This window comes from Pogona vitticeps, chromosome 1 (genome assembly GCF_051106095.1).
Source record: "Pogona vitticeps strain Pit_001003342236 chromosome 1, PviZW2.1, whole genome shotgun sequence".
NCBI classification, from domain to species: domain Eukaryota; kingdom Metazoa; phylum Chordata; class Lepidosauria; order Squamata; family Agamidae; genus Pogona; species Pogona vitticeps.
Genome location: NC_135783.1, coordinates 296,560,354 through 296,587,809, shown reverse-complemented (window position 1 = coordinate 296,587,809; position 27,456 = coordinate 296,560,354). Strand labels below are relative to the sequence as shown.

General features: G+C 42.5%; 1 protein-coding gene across 1 annotated transcript in view; it reads right to left on the bottom strand.

The window, feature by feature from the left end:
- SUSD6 (sushi domain containing 6) overlaps nt 1–26,985 on the bottom strand; it is a 95,619-nt gene extending 68,634 nt beyond the window's left edge. Inside the window, exon 1 of the mRNA XM_020788503.3 lies at nt 26,844–26,985. The gene's annotated coding sequence lies outside the window, so the exon portion shown is untranslated. The remainder of the gene's footprint in view (nt 1–26,843) is intronic.
- Nucleotides 26,986–27,456: the final 471 nt, after the last annotated feature.

Genomic DNA, 27,456 nt, shown 5'->3' with positions numbered 1-27,456 from the left:
CCCGGGCTTGGATCCCACCCGCCACCGGTTACCCAAGGGTAACCGGCGGCGGGTGGGATCCAAGCCCGGGATACCTGAAAGGCATCCCAATCCCACCACCTTCCCAGCCTCCCCCCATGGCTTGGATCCAAGCCGTGAGGGGAGGCTGGGTGCGGACACCCCCCCCACCCTGCAGCTGCCGCTTGATGCCTCCCCGTGTCGCTTTCCCCAGCCGTTCTCAGACTTCCAGGTGTCCGAGAACGGCTGGGGTAGGCGGCGCGGGGAGGCTACCGGCATCGGGGACAGGGTGGGGGCGATCGGGAAGGCTTGAAGCCTACCCACGCCGCTTACCCAGGCTGTTTTCGGACTTCTGGAAGTCCGAGAACGGCCTGGGTAAGCGGCGCGGGTAGGCTTCAAGCGTTCCTCATTCCCCCCACCCTGTCCCCGATGCTTGAAGCCTCCCCGCGCTGCTTTCCCCAGCCGTTCTCGGACTTCCAGGTGTCCAAGAACGGCCGGGGTAGGCGGAGCGGGGAGGATTTAAGCCGTGGGGGGAGGATCGGAGGCATGGATGGGTTCTTCAGCAGCCGCCGAGGCTTGGATCCGAGCCTCGGCAGTTGCCGAAGAGCCCGGCCATGCCTTCCACCACCACCCCCGCGGCTTGGATCCAAGCTGTGGGGAGAGGATCGGAGGCATAGCTGGACTTCAGCCGGCTAAGAGGCCGGCGATCAGGCAGGAGGAGGTGGGAAGATTCCCCCACCACCTCCTGCCCGATCGCCGGCCTCTTAGCCGGCTGAAAACCCGGCGTTCGCTCGGGAGGGATTGGGGGAAACTTCCCACCTCCTCCTGCCCGATCGCTGGCCTCTTAGCCGGCTGAAGTCCGGCTATGCTTCCAACCCTCCTCCCATGGCTGGGATCCAAGCCGAGGGGGGAGGATCGGAGGCATGGATGGTTCTTCGGCAGCCGCCGAGGCTTGGATCCGAGCCTCGGCAGTTGCCGAAGAGCCCGGCCATGCCTTCCACACACACACACCCGCGGCTTGGATCCCACCCGCGGCCGACTACCCCAGGCATGGTCGGACTCCTGACAGTCCGACCATGGCCGGGGAAGCCAACCGCGGGGAAGGGGAATCCCGGCGGTGGCCTCTGAAGGACCCTTCAGAAGGGTCCTTCCGAGGCCACTGCAGGCATTTTCCCCCAGCTGAGTGGCGGGAGCGCTCCTTGGGAGGCTCCCGCCGCTCAGCTGGGGGAAAATAGTGCCTATGGGGAAAACATTGCAAAGCGATTTTTCCCCATAGGCAACATCGGTATGCGATCGCTTTTCCGATCGCAAAATCCGCATCGGTATGCGGATTTGTCGTTAAACGGGGCACTCGTTATACGAGGCACCACTGTATTCGTAGATATCCAACCTTTTCAGAAGTCATCATCTAGTGGTTTCTCTCCCTTTTTAAAAGACCAACAGCCATTTTAGAACCAGAGAAATGGTCAATAAAAGCAGCCTAAGTAATAATTAACATCAGCTAAAAGGAAAGTATGGCTGGATACTGGCAGGATAAGTATCCAAAGTGAAAGCATGCAAGGTGTTTGGAGGAATGCAAAAAGTAATGGAGACACATGTTATTCTTCTGAATAACCCCATGTTGTTCAGAAGAATAACAAAGCTGTAAAAGTCTAAAAGCAATTGTTCTAAAAGAGAGATGGGTAATCTTCAACCTTGGGCCAAACCTGATCTGCTCTAATCCACATACCAGAGAAATCCCTTCACCTGATGCCACACAATGTCCAAATCTGGCCAAGGGAATGGTGGCTAGTGATCTACAGTAGGTAAGAGTTTCTGACTCCCAATTATCTAGCAAGAACAACAAAACCCACCCTATGGCCCTCTCCCAATTAGACTGCTAAAAAAGAATGCTGGAGGATAAACCAGAAATGATTTTTGTGTCAAAGAATTAGTGAGCTCAGTTCTGGGATTGATCAAATATTTCTGAGCAAAGAATATACTCAACTGCATACTCTGAAGAATTTATCTACATGTCTGAACTACTGCTTCATATCTGGCTCTGGTTCGCAGTTCTCAGGAATCTAGACAAAACAAAATAGATTCTGCAAAACCAAATTCTATCCAGTCCTAATATGCACAACTAAAATATCAAACTCTGATCCTTTGGGATTGTCACAAACATATCAACCATTCAGGTGCCTGGTAACCTTATGTTCAATGTCTATTTATACTTGTTCGCATCAAATACAAAACTAAGGACACTGAACAATCATATCTAAAATAAGAACACTCTGCAATAGTCTAACACATTTGTATCTGCATGAGGGTAGATACAATTCAAATCAAATTGATTTAAATAAAAAATCCAGATTTTTAACCAATTAATTTAAAAAAAATCATTTTTAAAACATTTAAATTATGATTTAAATTCATTTTTTTTTAATTTTTAGTTTTATCTATCCAAGTCTATACTGATATAATTTAAGGTGTATCACCACTCCCCTGCCCTATCCAAAAATATTCAGGTACAACTAGAAACAGACAGTCTATAGCAGTACCATCCATTCCATATTTATCTACTGTAACATCTTGAATTCTACATTCAAGAAACAATGGGGTTAACGATGCAAGACAATAATGTCATCAAAAGAGCATTGACATTTTGAATATACCATAATCACCTCCAGAAAGCAATGGAGTAATGTTGCAAACCCTAGACAAACAACTCTCTATGGACCTTCACAATGCTACTGACACAATATACAGGAAGACAAAATGTGTATTCATTCCTTACAGCGCATATGTCCAACATACACATTTAAAAGAATAGTGCATAAAATCTGGGGATTCCCCAGAAAAAAAATGCTTGTACTCTTAAGAAGGCCAACCACTAATACTTAATTAACAACCTATTTATAATATAGTAGTAGGAGGACAGTTTTGTTACTTGAGCTGGATTTTGAAGAAGGCAAATCAGTATTGTTCATGCCTTCTATGCAAAGGCATTTACATTTTCCACTTTCAGAAGGAAGGGAAGGGAGAAAAGGGAATCTTGTCATAAACATTACTGCTTGTTAAAGAAGCTCTTAAGTATGTAAGATCACTGCAGTCTCAAGTTTCTGCTATGTCACATTTAAATACAGTACCAGAAAATATGAGCATCCTTCATTAATCTAAAATGCATTTCTATATTCTGCAAAACTGACAGATTTCTATTAAAGCTGGGCTTTAATAGAACTGTCTAAAGACATGCCATAGCATAGTGGGGCATTCTTTGTTGTTTAGTCATTCAGTCGTGTCCGAATCTTCATGACTCCATGGACCAGAGCACGCCAGTCCCTTCTGCCTTCCACTGTCTCCCGGAGTTGGGTCAAATTCATGTTAGTAGCTTCCATGACACATCTCATCTTCTGTCGTTCCCTTCTCCTCTTGTTTTCACACTTTCCCAACATCAGGATCTTTTCCAGGGGCATTCTACCTATAGGTTAACTACATAATGTACTAGTTGCAGATACTGAAGCGCTAGATATGGTGGATAATACTTCTGTAGCACAGTGGTTCTTAACCTTGGGTTACTCACGTGTTTTTGGACAGCAACTCCCAGAAGTCTTCAGCACCAGCTGTGCTGGCTGGGGTTTCTGGGAGCTGCAGTTCAAAAACACCTGAGTAACCCAAGGTTAAGAACCACTGCTGTAGCACACACACCTTACAGTCACTTGCTGACCTGGGACTTGTAGTCCAAAAAAGTAAGTTTTCCAAGCTCTGTATAGCAAAATTGAAATATGAGATTTTTTTTATAGAATATTGATAACAACAATACAAACACTGAAAGACGGAGCAGGGACTGAGAAAGAAGGAATAAAGAAGATCGTAGAGGACTGCTATTGAAATTTATATAGTAAAAAGGAAGTAGATAAGGAATCTCAGAAAGTGTATTTACTGAAATATAATAAAATAAAACTGACCAAAGATCAAATGCAACCTTTTTTTAAAACATGTTATTAGTTTTTCAATCTATCTACATTGGTTTGTGCTTGTCAAACATTGTGTTACATGCTTTGCTTACAATTATTTGTTTTTTACATCTCAGTGTCTTCTCGGTTGTCCCCCCAAATTCCAGACATCTTTCAGACATTCAAACCATTCATGTACATATTTTAGTATATAATATGACTACTATCATAATATTACTCTCATAGTGTACAGTATTCTCAAGGTCTTCTAATAACATTCTTATTGAAAGTGGTTCCAGATCCATGCCCCAGCTTTATATCTAGTTTAGTTTACCTAAAATGAAAAGCCACCATATTACATCTTTACCCTGATTAGGGCTCCCTTATTTCAATTTAATTCTCCTTTTTAATATAAAGGATATACCCCTTTACAATTCCCAATGTTAAATATACAGTACACATGTTTTTCAACATTAAAGGGCCCTTTCTTGCTTTCCCCTTTTTCATCTTTCTAAGTAATTCCCTCTCTCATTTCTCTTTTTTCACTTTGTGCTTTTGTGTCTCTAAGCATTTTGCCATCTTTCATGCCCTCTGAAACCATTTTGTGCATCTGATTTATGTCCACTAGCTCTTTATGCACTTGGTCTATCTTCAATAGATCTTCCAGGCTTTTTTGTTGTTGTTGTTGTTAATTTTGCTGATTTTCTCCCCTTGTCTTCCCTTGGATCCTCTTCGGATCCAAGATTGTTTCTCTTAGGTTTTCCCCATTAATTTCCTCCAGCTCCTCTTTTGATTGGCATACATCATCCGGCACACTCTCATTTCTTTCTTCGTTGTTCCCTGTCCCTTGTTGACTATAATTCTGCAGATGTTGATTGAATAATTTTGCCTCTTGGTAATGGGATCTCACTATTTCTAGTATTGCTTGAAGGGTAGATTTTATTTTATCCCAAAATTGTCCTTGTTGTGCCATTCTGTTCCAGCTACCCAAGCGCTTAAGCCAAGATTCGAAGTCCCCAAGTCTCACAGTCCAGATCGATGATTGTATCTGTGTCCTAATTGATCCCTGGCAAATTGATGCCAGCTAAACAGATATTCCAAGTTTCCAGAGTCATTTCAAAAAGTCCACTTTGGCTAAATAGGCCTGAACCAAATTTAAACCCCCAAAGTACCAGGGTAGAATGCAATGGTTGTATCCGCAGCCTGATGGCCTAATTCCCACAGGTTTACTAATTCCCAAGGCACCGTTTTTTAAAAGTCCACTTTAGGGTTAATTTATCCAGCCAGGCATAAAAAAAATCAAAAAGAAATAAACAGGTTTCCAAGCTTTAAGCAGCAGTAGAATACTCAAGGTCACTATCCTGGGCTTTATGCCAAAAGACTTCAGGTAGACAAAGTCCAGACTTATCAAGTATAACCTATGAGAAAATTTCTTAAGATTTATAACGCCAAATTACAATATTCTTGAAGTATATTTTTAAATGTATTTGAATGAGTAGTTAATGTCCATTAATCTTTACATTATTTTCTTTGCATCAGCTATCCCTCTCTCCAGATTTTCTGCCACTTTATGATTGCTGATATTGATAGCAGGTTCTTTTTTCTGTCTATAGGAATTGTCTTCTCCAGGGGTAATCATAAACAATTAGTTGTAAAATATATCTCACCCGATAGTAACACTGATGCCAGATAGCTGATTCTTGCTTCTCTTAGCCTGCTGCCAATGACTTGCAAGCGAGCTTCCAAGCTGCTTGTTTCTGCCCATTGGCTGATTAGGGAGTTTCCTGGATCAAACGGGGATGGTTGCCTCCCCCCCCCCCCGTGATCAACAGGCTTTCCCCCCAGTTCACCACCTCTTCGGGGTGGTTTCAACACCCTGGGGGTGTCCCAAACAGGTCAGAATTCAGCCCAGGGGACAGAGCTCTGTCCTCCTGCTGCTGTCTCATCACGGCGTCAAGCCGGAAGTCTGATCAAATGCAACCTTTAAACTACCCTTTAACATTTATAGAAATTGTAGAAGCCCTGAAAAAGCATAGACAAAAAAGGGAAATCGCCAAGTCCAAATAGACTTCCAGCTGAATATTACAAAGAATTGGAAGATGTATTACTTAAATCATATAAGAAGCTCCTGGAATTTATTGAAGAAAAGGGAGAATTATCAACCATGTGGTCGGAAACAACAATCTCTCTCATAAATAAGGAAAACATGGATGGTAAAGAAATTAAAAATACAGACTGATTTCATTACTAAACATAGATTATAAAATATATGCAGTCATTTTGGAGTCTCATGACAGTTACACGTGCACTGGTAACATCTCGCATAGATTACTGAAATGCGCTCTACTTGGAGCTGCCTTTGAAGACGGTCCGGCGACTGCAGCTGGTCCAGAATTGAGCTGCGCAGCTGGTAAGTGATGGGGCCGCTAGGGAACATATCAATACGATTCTGTTTAAGTTACATTGGCTACCAGTTGCTACCCGGGCCCAATTCAAAGTGCTTGCTTTGACATATAAAGCCCTAAACGGCTTGGGCCCTGGATACCTGAAGGACCGCCTCCTTCCATATGAGCCTACCCGGCAGTTAAGATCTAACCAGGGGGCCCTTTTGAAAGAGCTGCCCCTCAAGGAGGTAACAGGAAAGGCTTGTAGAGAAAGGGCCTTTTCAGCAGCTGCCTCCAGGCTATGGAATGACCTCCCGACTGAGATTTGTCTGGCACCAACGCTGTTCTTTGAAGGCTCTTAATTGAAACAGTATCAGCTGTGGGTCTGATGGCAATTTTTAGAGTATATATTTTAATTGCATTTTAATTATTTTGCCTTTTTATTGTATTTTAAATGTTGTAAGCCTCCCAGAGACCTTCGGGTAGTGTGGGTGGCATACAAGTAAATAAATAAATAAATAAATAAATAAATAAATAAATAAATAAATAAATAAATAAATAAATAAATAAATAAATAAAGATAGATAGATAGATAGATAGATAGATAGATAGATAGATAGATAGATAGATAGATAGATACATACATACATACATACATACATACATACATACATACATACATGAATGAATGAATGAATGAATGAATGAATGAATGAATGAATGAATGAATGAATGAATGAATGAGATTGGAAAAGAAGCTTAATGCAGATAATACACCAAGACCGATTGGGCTTCTTCCCAAAGAGGCAGATGAAAAATAACGTAAGGATAATCTTAAATACTTTGCAATATTATGAAGCTCACCCAGAAAAGCAAATGGCCATCATATTCTTAGATGCAGAGAAAGCTTTTGATAATCTGAACTGGAATTTTATGCTCCAGCAAGTGGAGGTGCTACAAGCGGAAGAAAGATTTTTGAAATTAATTAAAGCAATTTATACCTAGCACAAGGCAAAATTAGGATTAATGGAGAGGCAAAATTAGGATTAATGGAGAGCTGATGAAATGCAAATGCAAAAAAGTACAAGACAAGGGTGCCCACTCTCTACTATTATTAATTCTTACTCCAGAAATATTAACCGAGCAAATCAGAGACAAAAAGGAAATCAAAGGATTAAAAGTAAGAGGGAATGTCTACAAGCTTTAAGCTTTTGCAGATGACATAGTTATTATATTGGAGGACCTAATGGACTCAATTGAAGATCTGATGGAGATGCTGACAAATTCTGGTGACATGGTAGGAACGAAAATAAATCAAAAGAAAACAAAAATGTTTGTTAAAAATATGAGCGATCAAGAACAACAGAAAATAATAGGAAGGACTAACTTTCAAAAAGAGAAGAATGTCAGATACTTAGAAATCCAAATCACAAAGAAAACAAGTACAGTGGTGCCTCGTATAACGAGTGCACCGTTTAACGACGAATCCGCATACCGATGCGGATTTTGCAATCGCAAAAGCGATCGCATACCGATGGCCCCTACGGGGAAAAATCGCTTTGCGATTTTTCCCCATAGGCACCATTTCCCCCCAGGTGGGCGGTGCTTGCCTCCGAGCGCCAGCGGTGAACGCTTCCCTGGAGGTTGCTCTGAAGGCAGTGCCGCCCATCTGGGCGGTGCTGCCTTCAGATCAACCTCTAGGGAAGTGTCCACCGCCGGCGCTCGGTAGGGCTTGCCTCCGAGCCCCGGGGTGGAAGCTGAGGTTGCTCTGAAGGCAGCGCCGCCCAGCTGGGAGGCGCAGCCTTCAGAGCAACCTCCAGGGAAAGCGTCCACCGCCGGTGCTCGGTAGTGCTTGCCTCCGATCCCCGGGGTGGAAGCTGAGGTTGCTCTGAAGGCAGCGACACCCAGCTGGGAGGCGCAGCCTTCAGAGCAACCTCCGGGAAAGCGTCCACCGCCGGTGCTCAGAGGCAAGCCCTGCCCAGCTGGGGGGAGAAGGCGGCGAAGGTTCAGGGCGCCCACGGTGGACGCTTCGCCGGAGGTTGCTCTGAAGCCTGGCTTCAGAGCAACCTCCGGGGAAGCGTCCGCCACGGGGGCTCTGAACCTTCTCCCCCCAGCTGGGCGGCGCAACCTGCGGGGAGGCATCCACAGCCGAAGTAAGCGCTGCCCGGCTGGGGGGAAATGGCCGCCCGCAGCGTTTTCACGCCTCGCTTACCGAGGCAGTGAAATGGCGGCCGGATCGGGATTCTTCGCTTAGCGGTGAGTTTTCCCCCAATAGGAACGCATTAAACAGAGTTTAATGCGTTCCTATGGGTTTTCCCCTCCCGCATAGCGAAGAATCCAGATAGCGACGTTAATCCTGGAACGGATTAACGTCGCTATGCGGGGCACCACTGTACAGTATTCAAAGACAATAATATGAAATTGATTAAAGAGATACAGAATAGCTTGGAGAGATGGGATAAATTACAGCTGTCGTTTATGGGAATAATAGTAACCATCAAAATGAATATTTTACCCCGAAATTTATTTTTATTTCAGACAATTCCTGTGAGATTAAAACCGTCATTTAAATCCCTTCACTTCCCACAGTGGAAGTGAAGAACAAATTTAAGGAACTCGATTTGGTGAACAGAGTGCCTAAGGAACTTTGGATAGAGGCTCATAACATTGTACAGGAGGCAGCAACAAAAACCATCCCAAAGAAAAGGAAATGCAAGAAAGCAAAGTGGCTGTCCAATAAGGCCTTACAAATAGCAGAGAAGAGAAAGGAAGCAAAATGCAAGGGAGATAAGGAAAGTTACAGAAAACTGAATGCAGACTTCCAAAGAATAGCAAGGAGAGACAAGAGGGCCCTCTTAAATGAACAATGCAAAGAAATAGAGGAAAATAACAGAAAAGGAAAAACCAGAGATCTGTTCAGGAAAATTGGAGATATTAGAGGAACATTTCACGCAAAGATGGACATGATAAAGGACAAAAATGGGAGGGACCTAACAGAAGCAGAAGACATCAAGAAGAGGTGGCAAGAATACACAGAGGAAATATAAAACAGGAAGATTTAAATATCCTGGACAACCCAGACAATGTAGTTGCTGACCTTGAGCCAGACATCCTGGAGAGTGAAGTCAAGTGGGCCATAGAAATCATGGATAACACCAACAAGGCCAGTGGAGGTGATGGCATTCCAGTTGAACTATTTAAAATCTTAAAAGATGACACTGTTAAGGTGCTACATTCAACATGCCAGCAAGTTTGGAAAACTCAACAGTAGCCAGAGGACTGGAAAAGATCAGTCTACATCCCAATCCCAAAGAAGAGCAGTGCCAAAGAATGCTCCAACTACCGTACAATTGCACTCATTTCACACGCCAGTAAGGTTATGCTCAAAATCCTACAAGGTAGGCTTCAGCAGCATGTGGGCCGAGAACTCCCAGAAGTACAAGCTGGATTTCGAAGGCGCAGAGAAACTAGGGACCAAATTGCTAACATGTGCTGGATTATAGAGAAAGCCAGAGAATTCCAGAAAAATATCTACTTCATTGACTACGCAAAAGCCTTTGACTGTGTGTACCATAGCAAACTATGGCAGGTCCTTAAAGAAGTGGAAGTGCACGACCACCTCATCTATTTCCTGAGAAACCTATGCATGGGACAGGAAGCAACAGTTAGAACTGAATATGGAACAACTGATTGCTTCAAAATTGGAAAAGGAGTACGACAAGGCTGTATATTGTCCCCCGGCTTATTTAACTTATATACAGAATACATCATGCGAAAGGTCGGACGGGAGGAATCGCAAGCCAGAATTAAGACTGCTGAAAGAAATATCACTACTTCCAATGTGCAGATGATACCACTCTGATGGTAGAAATTGAGGAGGATTTAAAGAACCTCTTAATGAGGGTGAAAGAGGAGAGTGCAAAAAATGGTCTGAAGCTCAACATCAAAAAAACCTAAGATCATGGCCACTGGTCCCATCACCTCCTGGCAAATAGAAGGGGAAGATATGGAGGCCGTGACAGATTTTACTTTCTTGGGCTCCATGATCACTGCAGATGGTGACAGCAGCCACAAAATTAAAAGACTCCTGCTTCTTGGGAGGAAAGCGATGACAAATCTTGACAGCATCTTAAAAAGCAGAGACATCACCTTGTCAACAAAAGTCCACATAGTCAAAGCTAAGGTTTTCCTGTAGTGATGTATGGAAGTGAGAGTTGGACCACAAAGAAAGCTGACCGCCGAAGAATTGATGCTTTCGAATTGTGGTGCTGGAGGAGGCTCTTGAGAGTCCCCTGGACTGCAAGGAGAACAAACCTATCCATTCTAAAGGAAATCAACCCTGAGTGCTCACTGGAAGGACAGATGCTGAAGCTGAGGCTCCATATTTTGGCCATCTCATAAGGAGAGAAGACTCCCTGGAGAAGACCCTGATGTTAGGAAAGTGTGAAGGCAAGAGGAGAAGGGGACGACAGAGGATGAGATGGTTGGACAGTTTCACTGAAGCTACCAACATGAATCTGACCCAACTCTGGGAGGCAGTGGAAGACAGGAGGGCCTGGCGTGCTCTGGCCCATGGGGTCACGAAGGGTTGGACACGACTAAACGACTAAATAACAAGATGATAATTATGAGATTTGTTTGGCCAGGTAAAAAAAACAAGAATTAAAATCAAAGCAATGCAAGATACGAAACAAAAGGCAGGTTTTGGTGTCCCAGATTGGGCACTGTATTATAGAGCCTGTGTAGTCTGGATAAAGGAATGGATAACCTTAGATAATGATAGACTACTCAAGTTGGAAGGACATGATATACAGTTAGGTTGGAATCCTTTTTTATGGTACAAAAAAAGATAAAGAGCAGAAAAATTTGAATACACAAATGATAAGATGAGCCTTATTAGGAACTTGGAAAAAGATCACACAGCAAACATATCAAAAATACCAAGCTGGGTATCGCCTACAAAACCTAACCTTATGACAGAAGTGAAATTCTTAAGATATCAAGAATTTAAAAAGGATTGTGATTTAAGGTCCAAAGAAGAGTTAGAAGTACAAAATATATATCTAGACTGGTGCTCTAGAGCAGTGGTCCCCAACCTTGGGCCTCCAGATATCCTTGGACTTCAGCTCCCAGAAATCTTGGCCAGCACAAGTGATGGTGAAGGCTTCTGGGAGTTGTAGTTCAATAAAATCTGGAGGCCCAAGGTTGGGGACCACTGCTCTGGAGTACAAAGGGAATCTAGATACACAAAAGACAAAATAGAGGGCTTCTACACAGAACCAACAGTATTTGATAAACTTTTGTTGGGTTCAAATGAGAAAGCAAATGTATGATTATCTGCTCAAAACTAAAATGCAAGATGAGATTGTAAAAGAATGTATAATTAGGTGGGAACAAAATATACAACATAATATTGATATTGATCATTGGTTGCAAATATGGAGAAATAATATAAAGCTCACAAAATTGATACATTTTAAGGAGAACATATATGTTTTATAGGTGGTATAGGACTCCAAAAACTGTCAAAAAATGTATACAGAGGTGTCAAACGTGTGTTGGAAGTGTAAAGCACAAGAGGGAAGCTTTTATTATATGTGGTGGACTTGCAGAGAAGTGAAGCAGTACTGGATAGCCATACATAATTCGTTACAAAAAATATTGCTCTCTAATATTCCACTAAACCCACTATTGTTTTTATTGGATAGTATACTGGATAATATAAGTAAGACAAAGAGTTATCTAGTTATACATATAGTTATAGCAGCCAGAATTCTTTATGCTAAGAATTGGAAGAAATCAGAGATACAGAAGCAAGAGGAGCTCTTGGAGAAGATTTAGAAAGTGGCAAAGATGGATATACTATTGGAAGTGGTGAAAGTAACTGTCCAATACAAAAGGCAATGAAATGATGGGATTTATTATATAAATGGCTTGAGTCAGTAGACAAGGTGATAAATATAGAATTGATCTAAGACGTAACTGCAAATAGAAATCTGGAAGAGCAATCAAAGTATAGAAAGGTGAAAAGTGGACAGGATTTGATGACAGTATATTTTATGTTCTCCTTCTCCCCCCTTTTTTGTCCAGTGCCCTTACCTTACCCTATCCCTAGTTTTTAAAAAAGTTTTTTTAAAGTTGTATGTCACTTTGAGCTCTATCTTTTAGTGGATAGACAGGGTTTAAATGTAATAAATTAAAAAATGTAATTTTAGTTGACATTCAAGTCCTGCCACAAATCCTATCAGCTTCTCTCCCACATAATTCAAAGTCTTCCTGATGTATGTTTACAGGACTCATGGCAAACACACTACTCCCAAAATTTGTGATCTGTAATGCATCACCTTCTAGAAGTCTTTCTTCATGGAAGTGCAGTCTGAGGTGTAAAAAAGCACAAATCTTCCCCAACAATACCAACTGCACACACATCTGCACCCGAAGATACTTCGCCTTCCTATCACAGTCATTTACAGTGTACTGAAAACTGTCTAACAGTATCATTTCTTCTCACATGGATCAAAGGAAAAGATACTTATCAGAGGGCTTGATGAGCCCTGGCAACATCTGTGTCACATCCCAGAACTTCACACAAGGGAGACAACATACCTTCCAAGACATCCTCTCAGGTGTACACACTGTGTGTGTGTCTCTCAGCAGGGAAGTCACCTAACACTACAACTCAACCTGTCCCCTTCTAGAGAATAGGGATTATATCATCAGAAGTATCCTTGCTCCCTCTGTGCTCTCTGAAGCTTTTGACTGCTGTCCATATTTCAGTGGTTCAAAATCACTTTCAATGGACATGGCCTGGAACAGACTAAGTACCTCTAAAGACGCAGCATACCTCCTGACAGTTCTGCTTCTGTAAGTTCAAATGCTTTCCTTCTGCATTTGGTATGTTCCTCCTCTACAGAGGAATCTCTTCCTTCTTTGCTCTTCCAGAACAGCTTCGTTTAGAGTCATATCCAAAAATGACTCATTGCTCTTAATAAGCCAGCATTTTGATAGACAGGCCTCCTTTCCTTCCTTCCAACAGGACAACCATCGTCAGGCAGGAAAACAAAACATGGCACAGATAGTGAAGTCACTGCAAAAGCGTCCTCCCCATGTATGTTTCCCCAACCTATGTACATGGTGACATAGCACTCCTGGCCTCCTCCTTAGCATCTCCTGCAAAATGCCCCCACAAAAACCATGTTTACTCATCTGTTCACAAGTCTGCAGTGGACAGGAATTCCTACAGAATCTCTTAACATGTTTAAGGACATGAAGACTACATATGTAAATTGAACAACCACTTCACACTGAAAAAAACACAAGTCATGGGCCAGGGTGTGGACTCATCTCCCTCTATTACCATCTCCACACAATAATTGGATGTTGTTCATTACTTTGTGTACCTTGGCTCAACAATCTCTGACACTCTCTCCCTAGATATGGAGCTGGATAAACGCATTGGTAAAGCAGCTAACATGTTCTCTAGACTCATAAAGAGAGTATGGCTTAGTAAGATGCCGACGGCATATACCAAGATCCAGGTCTATAGAGCCTGTGTCCTGAGTACACTCCTGTAATACAGTGAATCCTGGACCCTTTGTGCATGGCAGGAGAGGAAGCTGAACACACTGCATATGCGTTGTCTCCGACACATTTTTTGGTATCACCTGGCAGGACAAAGTTCCTAATAGAGTAGTCCTAGAATGTGGTGGAATTTTTAGCATGTATACATTACTGAAACAATGACGCCTACGTTGGCTGGGGCATGTTACGAGAACGGCTGAAGGTCAGATTCCAAAAGATCTCCTGTATGGGGAATTAGGCCAGGGAAAGCACCCCAGAATGGGACCATAGCTGTGATACAAAGATATCTCAAGTGGGATATGAAAGTCTTAGGAATAGGCCTCAACAGATGGGAAACTTTTAAATCTCAGCGTTCAGCCTGGAGGCAGGCGGTGCATCATTGCTTCTCCCATTTTGAAGAGACACTTGTCCAGCAGGCCGAGGCAAAGAGGCAGTCCTGAAACTAGCAAAATCAGTGTAATGGTTACGAAATGGGAAGGCTGATAGTTTAGGTGATCACCAGATAATTAAGAAAGCAAATAGTCTTGGAGATAGAAGTTAAAGTCAGTCACACAGAGAGACGTCTGCCAGCAGAGTCCTCCACACACACCACTCCATATATCAACTCCATACACCACTCTGGACAATGCCCCCAGGAGGACTCCCTTTTATAAACTTTACAGATTGTTGATAGTATACAGATAGTTTACAGAATTCAGATAGGGTACTGGCTACATAATATCAATTAGGATATGCTTAAAAGAGCCTTTGAAGTTATCTCTCTATGAGAAAGAGGAAGAATGGGTAGCAGCTCCTCTCAGAAGCAGCATGCATTATATCCAGGAGTGTGTACTCTACACTGAAGAACAGACAACAGCTTAGCAAACTCCCCAAACCTTGGGAAGGGGAGCCCCACAATCAGGGAGCTGGACAAGGGACAGATTGTATTTGTCTTCAGTGTGGCAGGGATTGTCACTCTCGAATTAGCCTTTTCAGCCACACTAGACGCTGTTCCAAGTCCTCTATCCAGAACACGTTACCACAGTCTCTTGACACTGAAGGATGTCTAATCACACTGGTCTCTAATAAATTCTCAAATGCACATTTCCCATCCCCCATGTATTTACTGCTCCTGAGGTTGTGTGTGATATATATGCTGAACAGAGAAAATGAAAAAAAAGGGGGGGGAGGAAAACAGCTAACAGCTAAAGGTGTTAAATACTTCTCTTCCTCTCACCTTCCCCCTGCAATTCTTCCACGCCAAAAAGCGCCATCCTCCAAAACCATTTGGTCCTTGGTGTTTGTTTGGTGAATGTCTGGAAGGGAAAATAAATATCTAGGGAACTAGATATCTAGAAATAAAAAATTAGATCTTAACAGTGCTAACAGCCTTTGGTTTTAATTTTATTCTATGTATTTTAGTCTTGTATTTTTATGAAGCCATTAAGCCCAGTCTTTCCCAATCTCTGTTCACATACCATCAAGTTCCAATTAATAGTGATCTTATGAATTAATGACCTTCAAAAGATTAAGCCAGTAACAGTCCAGCTCAATTCTAGCAAAAAGCCAAGGTTCCCTTTACTCAATCAATCCAATTCATTTAGGATTCAACTCAATCTATGTTTCCAAGCATTTTTTTTTCCAGTGAGTCTTGTCTTCTTATATTGTCCAAACATGACAGCCTCAGTTGTGTTATTTGTGCTTCTGGCTTGATTTGACTTAACATGACCTGTTTGTCTTTCTATTGGTCCATAGTATCCATAACGTTTTGCTCCAACTTCACATTTCAAATGAACTGATTTTTCCTTTCAGCTTTGCCATTGTACAGCTTTCACGTCCTTATCTTCAGGGACATATCTTCATACTATAGAGCTTTTCTAGTTCCTTCACTGCTGCCATTCTAAGTCTCAGTCTTCTCATTTCTTGCTGGCAGTCTCAACCTGTATTCATGATTGAATCAAAAACTCCCTATCATCCCTAATGAACACAGATTAGAGTGAGGGGAATTATAGGTGAAAAGATCTCGAGAGTGCCACACTAGGGAAGGATGTACATAGAAAACGGTTCTAGTATACAGAAGTAGCTTGAAACAAGACAAAATTCTCACACATTTTAAAAAAGCTTTACCAAGTACAGTGGTGCCTCGCATTAAGATGTTAATTCATTCCAGCAAAAGCGCTGTAAAACGAAAACGTCGTAATGCGAAATAAAAAGCCCATAGAAATGCATTAAAACCAGATTAATGCGTTCCTATGGGCTTGAAACTCACCGTCCAGCAAAGATCCTCCATAGCACGGCCATTTTCGCTGCCCGTGCAGCAAGGAACCCATCCCAGAAAATAGCGGGGAGCCTTTTTTTTTTTTACCCAGTGGCCATTTTGAAACCGCTGATCAGCTGGCCGAAAATCATCATTTTGCCAGAATCGGTTCCCAAAGCAGGGAACCGATCATCGCAAAGCGAAATTCCCCCATTGAAACCATTGTAAAGTGATCGCTTTTGCTTCAAAGTTTATAAGAAAAGTGGTACCCACCTGTGTCCTGGTATTATGTGCAGTGTTCCCTATGTGGGAAAAAACCCTCCAAACTCATCCTTCTCCACATACCAATCACTACTAGCTCAGGTTCCCTAGTACAAATACTTGAAAAGAGTTTCGCCTATTTATTATGGGGGAGACAAAAGGCACTCAAAATCCACACAATAGCACTTAATAGCAAGAACCTTGTGGCGCAGTGGTTAAACTTCAGTACTGCAGCCAAAACTGTGCTCACGACCTGGGGTTCAAATCCCAGGTAGCCGGCTCAAGGTTGACTCAGCTTTCTATCCTTCTGAGGTCAGTAAAATGAGTACCCAGCTTGCTGGGGGGCAATGTGTAGCCTGTTTAATTAACTTGTAAACCGCCCAGAGAGTGCTTGAAGCGCTATGGGGCAGTATATAAGCAGCACGCTTTGGTTTTGCTTTTTTTAAACTTGTTATTCTGGGAGTTGGACTTTAATCCCTAGTGAATCGTAAAACTAATTGTATCACTCTGTATCAATCTCTTTTTCAGGCAAACTACCTCACAGGATTCTTGTGAGGACAAAGTAGAAGGAGACAGAGAACCACATCTACCATCTTGATCTAAGTGCAGGAAAGGTGAAATATAAATACAGTATAACTAATATTATAGACACACATGTGCCAATGTACCTGCCAGGAAAAAAATACATAAAATATAAATTTGTCACTCCTGAAGCAGCTACACAAACTAGCAACAGCAGCTAGAAGGACCTTCTAAACTTCCTTTCAGCATCTTCCCTATTTGTTCACACTTGCCTTCCTTTAATCCTAGAAGCAAAACTCCTAAAAAAGAAAAAAAGAAAAAAAGCTCACATCTGGAACTGCCTACAGAAAAGAAACTGCTCGGGGTTTCATATATCTGAAGCAGAGAAAGAATACCTTGATAGAAGACATAAGTACCCCCTTCCTTTTATTTCTGCTGCAAGTTCCCTTCTTGTTCTTCAACTTCAGAGCTGTTACATGAATCTGCATGATTAGCCCATTCCTTCCCGCCTCAGAGACTAATCTGAAGCCAAACTGCAGTAATTAATATTTTCCTCATTACACACTTTACCTGCATACCTCTCCTTCCTCACTGATTTATGTCATTTAATCACAGCAGGAACTTTAAAACCTATTCTGCTGAGTCTCCCCTATGTTGAACACAGCAGAAGAATTAAGCTGCTGAAGAGTACAAAGATTAAGATCTGAACATTCACATCATCCCTCCTTGTCGCCAAGGAGAGAGGAAGACATTACCTCTGTTTTGTTCTATTGCCCTACACACATTCTTCACAGTTACATGCTGCAGCATGCAAGAGGTATCAGAACTTAAACAGTTCTACATCCAGACTGTCTTTTACTTTGTAATAATCTGCACAGATCTTCAGCAAGCAGCCACTTGCATGGCTTTAAACTGAACTAGAAGGGGGACAGAGATGCAAGCTGAGAGGTGAAGATAGATGAAGGCTTATGCAACAGACTGAGTAGGCCCAATAACAATCTTCATGAAAATGTACAAAGGACAGCAGGCCACAAACCACACAATCGTTGGTGTCTAAATACAAATGGGAGGAGTACCACGAACAAATAAAGGACTGAAAATCTTAGTTCAGGAGGGTAAATGCAACTTCATAGGGATAACTGAAAATAGGTGGGATGACCCCCATGATCAGAATACAGCGAAGGACACAAATTGCTAAAAAGGAACAAAGGGAGAGAGACTCCCAGTATATGTCAAAAAATACTTATTCCTGCACAGAAATACAGAAGAATGAGTTTGGCAGTTTCCTGGAGAACATTACAGATTCTAGTTTAATATAATTGTGGCAAAAAAAACCCCAGTAGTTGGGATCTACTACTAACTGCTCATTCAAGAAGAAGATATGGTGATATATGTGGTCTTCTCTATTCTTCAGTCTTTCTTGTGATATGCATCTAACAGTTTATTAAATTGAAAATTCTTTTTTTAAGGAAATTAGTTAGACACGACTTTTTCAAAAAGCACCTGGCATATGTCAAAACAATGCTTAGTACTATTGGATAATGTAAAAGAGAAAGTAAGAGGCCAGTTCATTTCTCCACAGCTTGCAAATGGATGTGCCTACTTTCTCTGATATATAAACGTACATTGGTATTGAAACATCAACAAAAATAAGCTGGCAGGTTTGTGATGGTGGTAGAAATGACCAGTGCTGGACCATTTAGTTTCACTAGATATTTCTCAAAAGCAGTTATGACTTAATGAGAAATCCTTCTCATGGTCCAAATCTGGCCCACACTGCCAGTTTGTTGTGTTAATGCAACATATTAGTATCAGATGATTGTACTAATACAGAAGATTATCCATCTGTGGTAGGTAAGGATGTTTCTTCATTTCAGTGTTGGATTCCAACTTGTAGAAGGTATTGGGGACAGTGGATATTAGTTGGTGGAATCAGATGTGATTCTTATTGATTTTAAGTAGTGCAAGCCTCTGAATGTCTGCTCACAAGTACTGATGAATTTCTGAGCAATTCTTTCAGACAATATTTGAAATACAGTGGTGCCTCGCTTAGCGATGCTAATAGGTGCAGCAAAAATTGCTGCTAACCGAAAACATCGTTAAACGATTTTAAAAAGCCCAAAGGAATGCATTGAAACCCCTTCAATGCGTTCTTATGGGCTTAAAACTTACCTTTAAGCGAAATTCCTCCATACGGCAGCCATTTTCGCTGCCCAGTATGCGAGGAATCCATCCCTAAACACAGCAGGCGGCCATATTTTTTACCCGGTGGCCATTTTGGAACCGCCAATCAGCTGTAGGAAAAAGATCGCTATGCGATAATAGGTAAGCGAAACAGCTTACCGATCATCGCAAAGCGATTTTTTCCTATTTAAAACGTCGCAATGCGATCGCTTTTTCGATCGCAAAATCTTCATCACTAAGCGGTTTTGTCGTTAAACGGGCGCTCGTTAAGCGAGGCACCACTGTAATAGCTTTTGCAGGAAATGGGGCAAGTCTTTTCAGGACAAATCTTACAAGTAAGCAGGACTGAATAAGTAATCTCCTTCTTGGACTACACCACTATTGCTGCCAGTGAAAAGATATATGGCCAAATGGAGACAAGAGCTTTTCCCTACTGAGAGGCAGGGAAGGCCCTAGATAAGAAACTGGTGAGCCATAAGATCCCTGTGCCTCATTTACTGTCTCTATTTTAATGCTGGTCTTGGGAAGTGTTCTTGGCATTTATCCTAATTTATTTTTAAGAGTTTTTTACTCTTTTTTTCCATAAAATTAAAAAACGGCTTGGGCTCTGGATACCTGAAGGACCGCCTCCTTCCATATGAGCCTACCCGGCAGTTAAGATCTAGCCAGGGGGCACTTTTGAAACAGCCTTCCCTCAAGGAGGTAAAAGGGATGGCTTGTAGACAAAGGGCCTTCTCTGCAGCTGCCGCCAGACTATGGAATGCCCTCCCAACTGAGATTCATCTGGTGCTGACGCTGATGACATTTTGGCGCCAGGTCAAAACCTTCCTGTTCCAGAAAGCTTTTAATTGAAATAATGTCAACTGTGGGTCCTGATGGCATTTTAGAGTACCTGCACACAATGCTGGAGAAACTGATGGGGCATTAAAATCATCACCATTCTGTACCTCTTGTATACTCCCATTCTCCCCTTTAATAAATGGAGCTTTGAATTCCACAATGCTATTGGTATTCTACCATTAATCAGGGCTATCACTAGTTTCCAGTTCTTCATTTGTAGCACATGAACTGACTTTGTCAGGCCAGGGAATTCAACACCTGAACCTTTCCCTAAGAGTCCTACAAAACTTTACAGAGGTGCTTGGGAAAATCAGAAGCCTGTGTTCATCACAACTGCCATTTATCCCAAAACGGGTTATATCCAGTACAACCTCCTTCTGAATATCCTTTAACTTCTTTGCCCTATGCAAGATAAACAAATTAAAGTCCAAGAAAATATCTACTTTTCTTCCTGTACTGAACAGGAACAAGAAAGCAAATATAAATATATTATATTGGTTTTATCTATTGAATATCCAAAAAAAACCTCAATGATAAAAACTCAACACAACGTTTTAGGAATATAACCCTAAGTAACTACTATAAACCTGAAATATCTCTAGAGGCAAAAACGTTGAAACTGAGGCCGTCCTACTTTGGACACCATATGAGAAGACAGGATCCTCAGGAAAAGACACTAATGCTGGGAAAGGTAGGAGGCTGCAGGAAAAGAGGAAATCTAAATATGAGATGGACTGACTCCCTAAAAGGGCAGCTAAGGATGGGAAATTTTGGGGAATGCTCATTCATAGGGTTGCCATGAGTTGGAGGCAATTTGATCACATATAACAACTCTAGGAAAACTTTAAAATGCTCTACTAAAAATTAATAGAGAATTGTTCTGTATGTGTGTGCATGTGTGAGATTCAACTGTGCATGTTCTGTAGATATGTTTTGGGGGTCATAAGAGTTATACATCAATAGTGAACTGCAAGGAGTCCAGCACCCCTAACCCCAGCACTACTGAAGAGAGAAGTTTATAACAAAGACACATTATCTAAATTACAAAGGTTAACTCTCTATTTAGTCAGACTGATGTATCTTAACAGACTATATAGGAAAGCCAATGAGATTTGCATAAGCCGGGTAGCCAGGAAAGTTTTAAGGATCAGCTCATACTTTTGCATTATTAAAGAGCAGGCCGGGTAGGTGGGGCTCGTCAGCCATGGAAGGCAGTCCATCTAGGAGAAGGAAAACTCCAATTTCAAACCTCCACTGCCTTGTGGCTATATCCACTCATGGAAAAGGCTTCAGGAGTTAACCTCGAGGCAAAATCCGGAGCTGGAGTCCTGAAGGCAGCATGTGTCGTTCTGCCAACTCCTGCGACATTGCTGGAACCAGTTGTATTGGCTCTTGCCTTTCCATTGGACCATTTCAGCAATGTGGAGAGGGGGGATCTGCTGCTTGGGTAACAGCCTATCCTCCATATTACCTTACCCGGGCTTCATGCTCTGGAGAGGACACTCCTCGATTCAGAGCATGTTACCATAGTCTCTCGAGACTGAAGGATGCCTATGGTGATATAAGACTAGAGCATAAGCAATTATAACATTACATCAGCATATAATAAAAAATCTTACAACCTACACCCCCCCCCAGCAGAGTTTTCTTCCTTCTAGCAGTGCTCTCTTGACATCCTTTGCTCCTTGCACTGGCTATCTTTTCTGGTTGTCTAAGTATCTCTTGAATGCCTCCAGTGTCGAACACTCACCACCTCTCCCAGGGTAATTAGTTCCATTGCCGTACTGCTCTAACAGTTAGAAAGAAAACCTCTGCCACATCAAGATACATTTACACCAAGGTATTGTAGTTATAGAGAGTGCAAATTGTAGGACCTGCAAATGCAGCCTCTAGTAATACTAGTATATATGACAATATAAATACAGTCATGGAAAGAAAATTATTTTACAAGGCAAAGTTATCATTGTGAGATAGCTGGAAAACTGGCCAATTGTTTTGCATTGACTTCTGCAAACTGTTTTTCAAGCTTTATTTTTAAAAGTAGTTTCATTATTAGGGCTATGTTTTCCACACAATTATTTTAATACTCTATATACACAAAATTTCACATCTTGACAATATGGTGACCTCAGTAATTACAAACAAGGAAAATAAAACTCCTCTCTGCCACATACCCTCCCTTCTAGCAATTTGTTATGTGCTGTCAAGTCATTTCTGACTTACATTGGAAGTTTGACTTCAAAAGGCTAGCATCTTTCTTTTGTCTGAAGAAAGCATCTTAATGAGAGAGGAAAATTTTAATCACCATTGCCAACTGACCAGCTCCAAGTTCAACTCATTTTTAAAAAACTTTTTTCCAACGAAATGAATTTCATTTTGATTAATAGCAATTAATGTTCAACACTAAACCAACTGTAGCAAAAGTCAGTCCTCAACTCAATATACAGAAAAAGCATTCAGTTTTATAAGGCCTGTACTTCCCACAGCCTCTGTACTCACAGTGTAGCAACAGTAACTGCTCTAATACAGAGAAAAGTGAAATAGAAAACAATATTAGTATTTAAATGTCAGATGCTTGGGATTTTTCCAGTGCCCTAGAAATAAAGAAACAAAACAGAATATTTACGTTCATGAATGTTCTGATATCACTACACTACTAGAATACATGTAATATTTAGTATAACTGAGATGACTGCCACCAAAAGCATAACAAAAAAGGCCTGTCCAAGTTATCTAATCTAGTTTACCACAACCCTAAAACTGCCAGAAAATTAGAAGACTACTCTTACATGCACAATAGGTATTTAATTATCTTGACTTTGAATCCCCTTAAGCACATGAGCCCTGGTTGGTTTTGTACACACCTTACTCTTTATTTTTGGGATTGGTGTCCCATATTTAGGTGTATTATCACCTTTACTTAAAGAATGGAGAACAGGTAATAGGAGCAAAAGAAGAAAAATACAAATGTTCCAAATTATTTTCAGTTTAGTGGACACTGCTTTGAAGTCAAAATCTTGTGCAATTTTTAACAAGACAGACCCTGCATGAACATGACAGGAATGGAACAAGAAAGTCACAAAAAATACTGGTCAGCTGGCTAACACTGACACTGATGCATATACAGTAGTATATGTTATATCTGCTATTAGGTTTTCAATCCCAGTAAAAAAAGCATCTCTCTTCATGTTTACTCTTTTCTCATTACAAGACTACAGTTCTTTTATGCTAAAAACATGTTTGGCTTTGGCTTTTAGATGAAGAGAGGTGCAATTACCATCAATTCCCCTATTCTGTGCAGTGTATTATACAGGAGACCCTCTGAAGCAGTATGGAGAATGGCAGTGGACCATGGAGAAGGGAAGGGATCCTGGCCTCTTTCATGGAGCACCCTTCAGCACTGGAAAGAGATTTTCTACTCATAAAATTTTAGTTAAGATCTGAACTATTCATTATTCTTCAACATAAAAGTTGTTCTATACAAACTTACTCTTTAAAAAAATCTTGACAACTGCAATAATGGAAAGAATGCTGCTAAGTGAAGCCTTGTTTCATAACAAGACTTACAGGAACACAAACAGGGAAGTGAACTGGCAGCAGCGCTGAACTGCAAAGAACCTAAAGTATCATCAAGGTATTTCCACATCCCTGCTTCCTCTCAGTTAAAGGCAATATGTAGAGTTACAAGTCAAAGATAAAATAATTCAGTGAACTTCACCAAACAAGCAAGTCAGTGAACTTCACCAAACAAGCAATTCTGCAGAACATACATACCAATGTATGATCTGCAGAGAGATTCCTTTTCTGGCTCTAAATTTCAATCTGCGGATGGGAATAGGGGATTATTAACAGCAAGGAAAGTCCTGGAAGTCACAGATACTTTTCAGTTAGGAAGCACAACCAAGTTTGTGGACCCCTACCTGTGAGCTATTACCAGAGCCAGTTGTACTCCATTTCCTTCTATTAGACAAGACAACCATATTGGAGGGAAATTATCTGTAATTAAGGTGAGAACCTACTGGCAGTCTCGCTTATAGGCCTCTCTAGTTATACACATGAAAACAATATTGCTCAAAGGGATCACGGACCGCATGGGGAAACTTTTGAAAAAACACAACCTACAAACAGTATTTAGACCCACCACAAAAATGCAGCAAATGTTATGGTCAGCAAAGGACAAAAGGGACCCCCTCACCACTGCAGATGTATACTGGATACCTTGAAGTTGTGGACAGATATATATTGCAACCACAAAACGTAGCATTCGCACCAGAATAAAAGAACATGAGAGACACTGCAGACTAAAACAACCGGAAAAATCAGCAGTAGCTGAACATGCCCTAAAACAAGCTGGACATGAAATTCTATTTCAAAATACTGAAGTACTGGACAACACCAGCAAGCATTATGTTAGACTGCACAGGGAAGCCATTGAAATCCATAAACATCAGCAGAATTTCAACAAAAAAGAGGAAAGTCTAAAACTTAATAAGGCCTGGCTCTCAGCATTGGAAAACACAGGTCAACGAACTCTACCCGGCCACAAGGACCAGGGATCATTACACAAAAAAGACTAGCTAAAGACACCCATCAGTCACAGTGACAGATAATCTCTCCCTCTTATCACAACAATATATCCACAACAAAAACACCATCCCCCTATCTCCTGAAAAGGACAAAAGATGTTCCCACAGCTATAAATACTCAACTATCCAACATGTCAAGGGGAACCTTTACCTTTATCCAACAAACAGCAACACAGCATGGACTGAGTTCCTAGTCCAGTCCTCTGAAGATGGTGGCCACAGAGACTGGCAAAATGTCAGGAAGAACAACCTTCAGAACACAGCCAAAGAGCCCGAAAAACCCACAACAAACATCAGATCCCGGTCATGAAAGCCTTCGAGAATACATTAAGGAAAAAAGCTTTCAAGGTGTATCAATACCACATTGGGATTTTATTTAATAAACAAAACATGAACTACTAGAACAATAAACTAACTGTATTGTTTATTTGAAGGGTACCAGAATTTTTTGAAACAATGCAATCATGCTGGGAAGTTAGAAAAACATGGACTCATACACATAACCATAAAAGTGAAAAAAACACAAACTGTCAGCATACAGCAACAATTCAAGAAAGTGGGAATCATTGCAAATGTTACCCCTTTATATATAAAACCACAGGCAAATGAATCCACTATTTCTGAGACATTAGGCCAGAGCTGTAAGCAGATCCAGCACCAAATTACCAATAATCAAGACAATACCAGAAGACTATCTTCCAGTTTTTAAGGAACAGAACTGTACCAACTTACAATTGGATACTAGAGAGGATTCAAATGATGTAAGCATTTTCAACAAATAATATATATTTATCTTCCAAAAATATTTCACAGGAAACATCAAACTAACAGAGAAGATCAGACTTCTTTGACATTTGGACATTAAGTTTAGAAATTAACATAGACAACTCTATACATATTTACTAAGAAGGAAATCACACTAGTCACAATGAGACTTGCTTCCAGGTAAATCTAAGCAGGATTGCTGCCTAAATTGATTATAGTCTGGCTGCTACTAGGATGACATTAGGATCAAACAGGATCAACACACCAGCCAGGATATACAAGATTAGTGTTTCTTACATAAAAGTTTCTCAGAAGAGGAGGCTATTACCAGGAAAGTGATGTATCCCCCTTCTTAATCTGGCAATGACCTTCTATTTTTCCTAGCCACATCCTCTTTCCCTTTGTTTACAAACCTGTGCCACTTACTTTAAAACTGAGACAAGCATATAGAACCAAGGTACAGTATCTCAAAGACATATAATAACCCAAGTACGTACTGTACTGTATTCCATTTTTGAAAAACCAGGTGATGTCGTTTTGGTAAGCAATTTGGTAAAGAATATGACTCTCTTTGAAAAAAAAAACACACAGGATTTCCAGCAGTATTTTTCAGTCTGTGAAGACTGAGGGAGCTGATTACAGCTTCAGCTTTCCTCAGGAAATCCAGCATACCGAAAACGTCATCAAAACTACAGACTGAGACACAAAGAAACAGCAGGTTCCCACAGTCTAACGAACTCACTCCCACCACCTACTCCGCATCCAGAGGGGAGGGAGGTTCACAGGGTGCAAAGACAACACGTGTTCCGTGAAATCCCCAACCTTTGGGTTTCTCTTGAGGATTCAGCAGCCACACTGGTGTCGCTGAAAAAATCCTCTCTGTTCTAGCCCGTCCTCCAGGAAGTGTTCGAGCTCTGCCTGACCTCCCTCTATCTAAGAGGAGATTTGCCCCGACAAGTTTTCAACTTTCCCAAGCCAACGACGGCCCTCTTCCCCCGCCTTTGGGACTTTAATCCCCTCAGGAAAAAAGAAGGGGAGGAGAGGAAGGGAACTGCTGTCAGTTTCCATCCAGTGAGAGATACAGCGTCGGCAAAGAGGCCGTGTCACCGGAGCCTCGAGCCTCTTTCAGCCCTTTCAAAACCCAGGCCTGTCAAAGCCGCCACCCTTTTATCCTCCCAAGTCGGCTTGCGCCTCGAGAGAGAGAGAGACTCTTGGGGCCCCGAAGAGCAGGTGCCCCTACCTGGAAAAGGGAAGAGGCCACCAACTCCGGCAGACTCTTCCTCTCCCCCCCCCCCCCACTCCCGGCCGCCGCCAACGAAAGAGGGACACGCGGGGCTAACAAAGAGGCAAAAGGTGGTGGATGGGGTGGGTGTGGTAGGGAGGACGCGCCTCTATGCGCCCACACACACACACCACCAGTTGTACCGACACCACACACGAGCGAAACCACCACCACCACCCCTCTACTCGCCCTCCTCCTCCTCCTTCTCCTCCTCCTCCTCCTCCTCCCAAGCCCACCTTCACCGGCCCGCCGGCCGGCTGACTCACTCACCCAGCAAACAGGAGCCGGCTGTTTCCCGTGAGGGAGGAGGGCGGACGGATCACTCCCAAAGGCACACCGTGAGGCTGAGCTGCCGCTGCCGCTGCCGCTGCGATGCCCGCGTGCCCTTGGCCGCCTGGCGCTGGGAACGGCGGGGGGAAGGGAAGGGAAGCGAAAGGGAGCCGTCTCCTCGCCTCGCAGGCCTTGGCCGATGCCACATTCGCGGCCGCGGCAGATAAAGAGGAAGAGGGGGAAAAAATAACACCGCCACCTCAACCGACACCGACAGCCACAAGTCGAGGCGAGCGTCCCGCGTCCGCAGCGGCACCTCGCGAGGAAGCCGAGCGCGAGACCACCACCCCGCCTTCGGCTCGCGCCTTCTTCCCTTTTCCCCCTCGACCGCCCGCTTGCTTTTCCCTCCTGCCGCGGCGGCTCTCCTGAAGCAACAGCCGCCCGGAGATCGCTCCGCCCGCGACCTGGCCTCACGCGCCGGGCCTGGCGAGGAGGAGGAGGAGGGGAATGGAAAGGGGCGGGGCGAGGCGAGGCGGGGCGGGGCTAAATGAGGGTTTTTTTAAAGGGAGAGCGAAGGCGGCCTGTCAAGCAGACGGAGCCGTGAGGGAAAAGA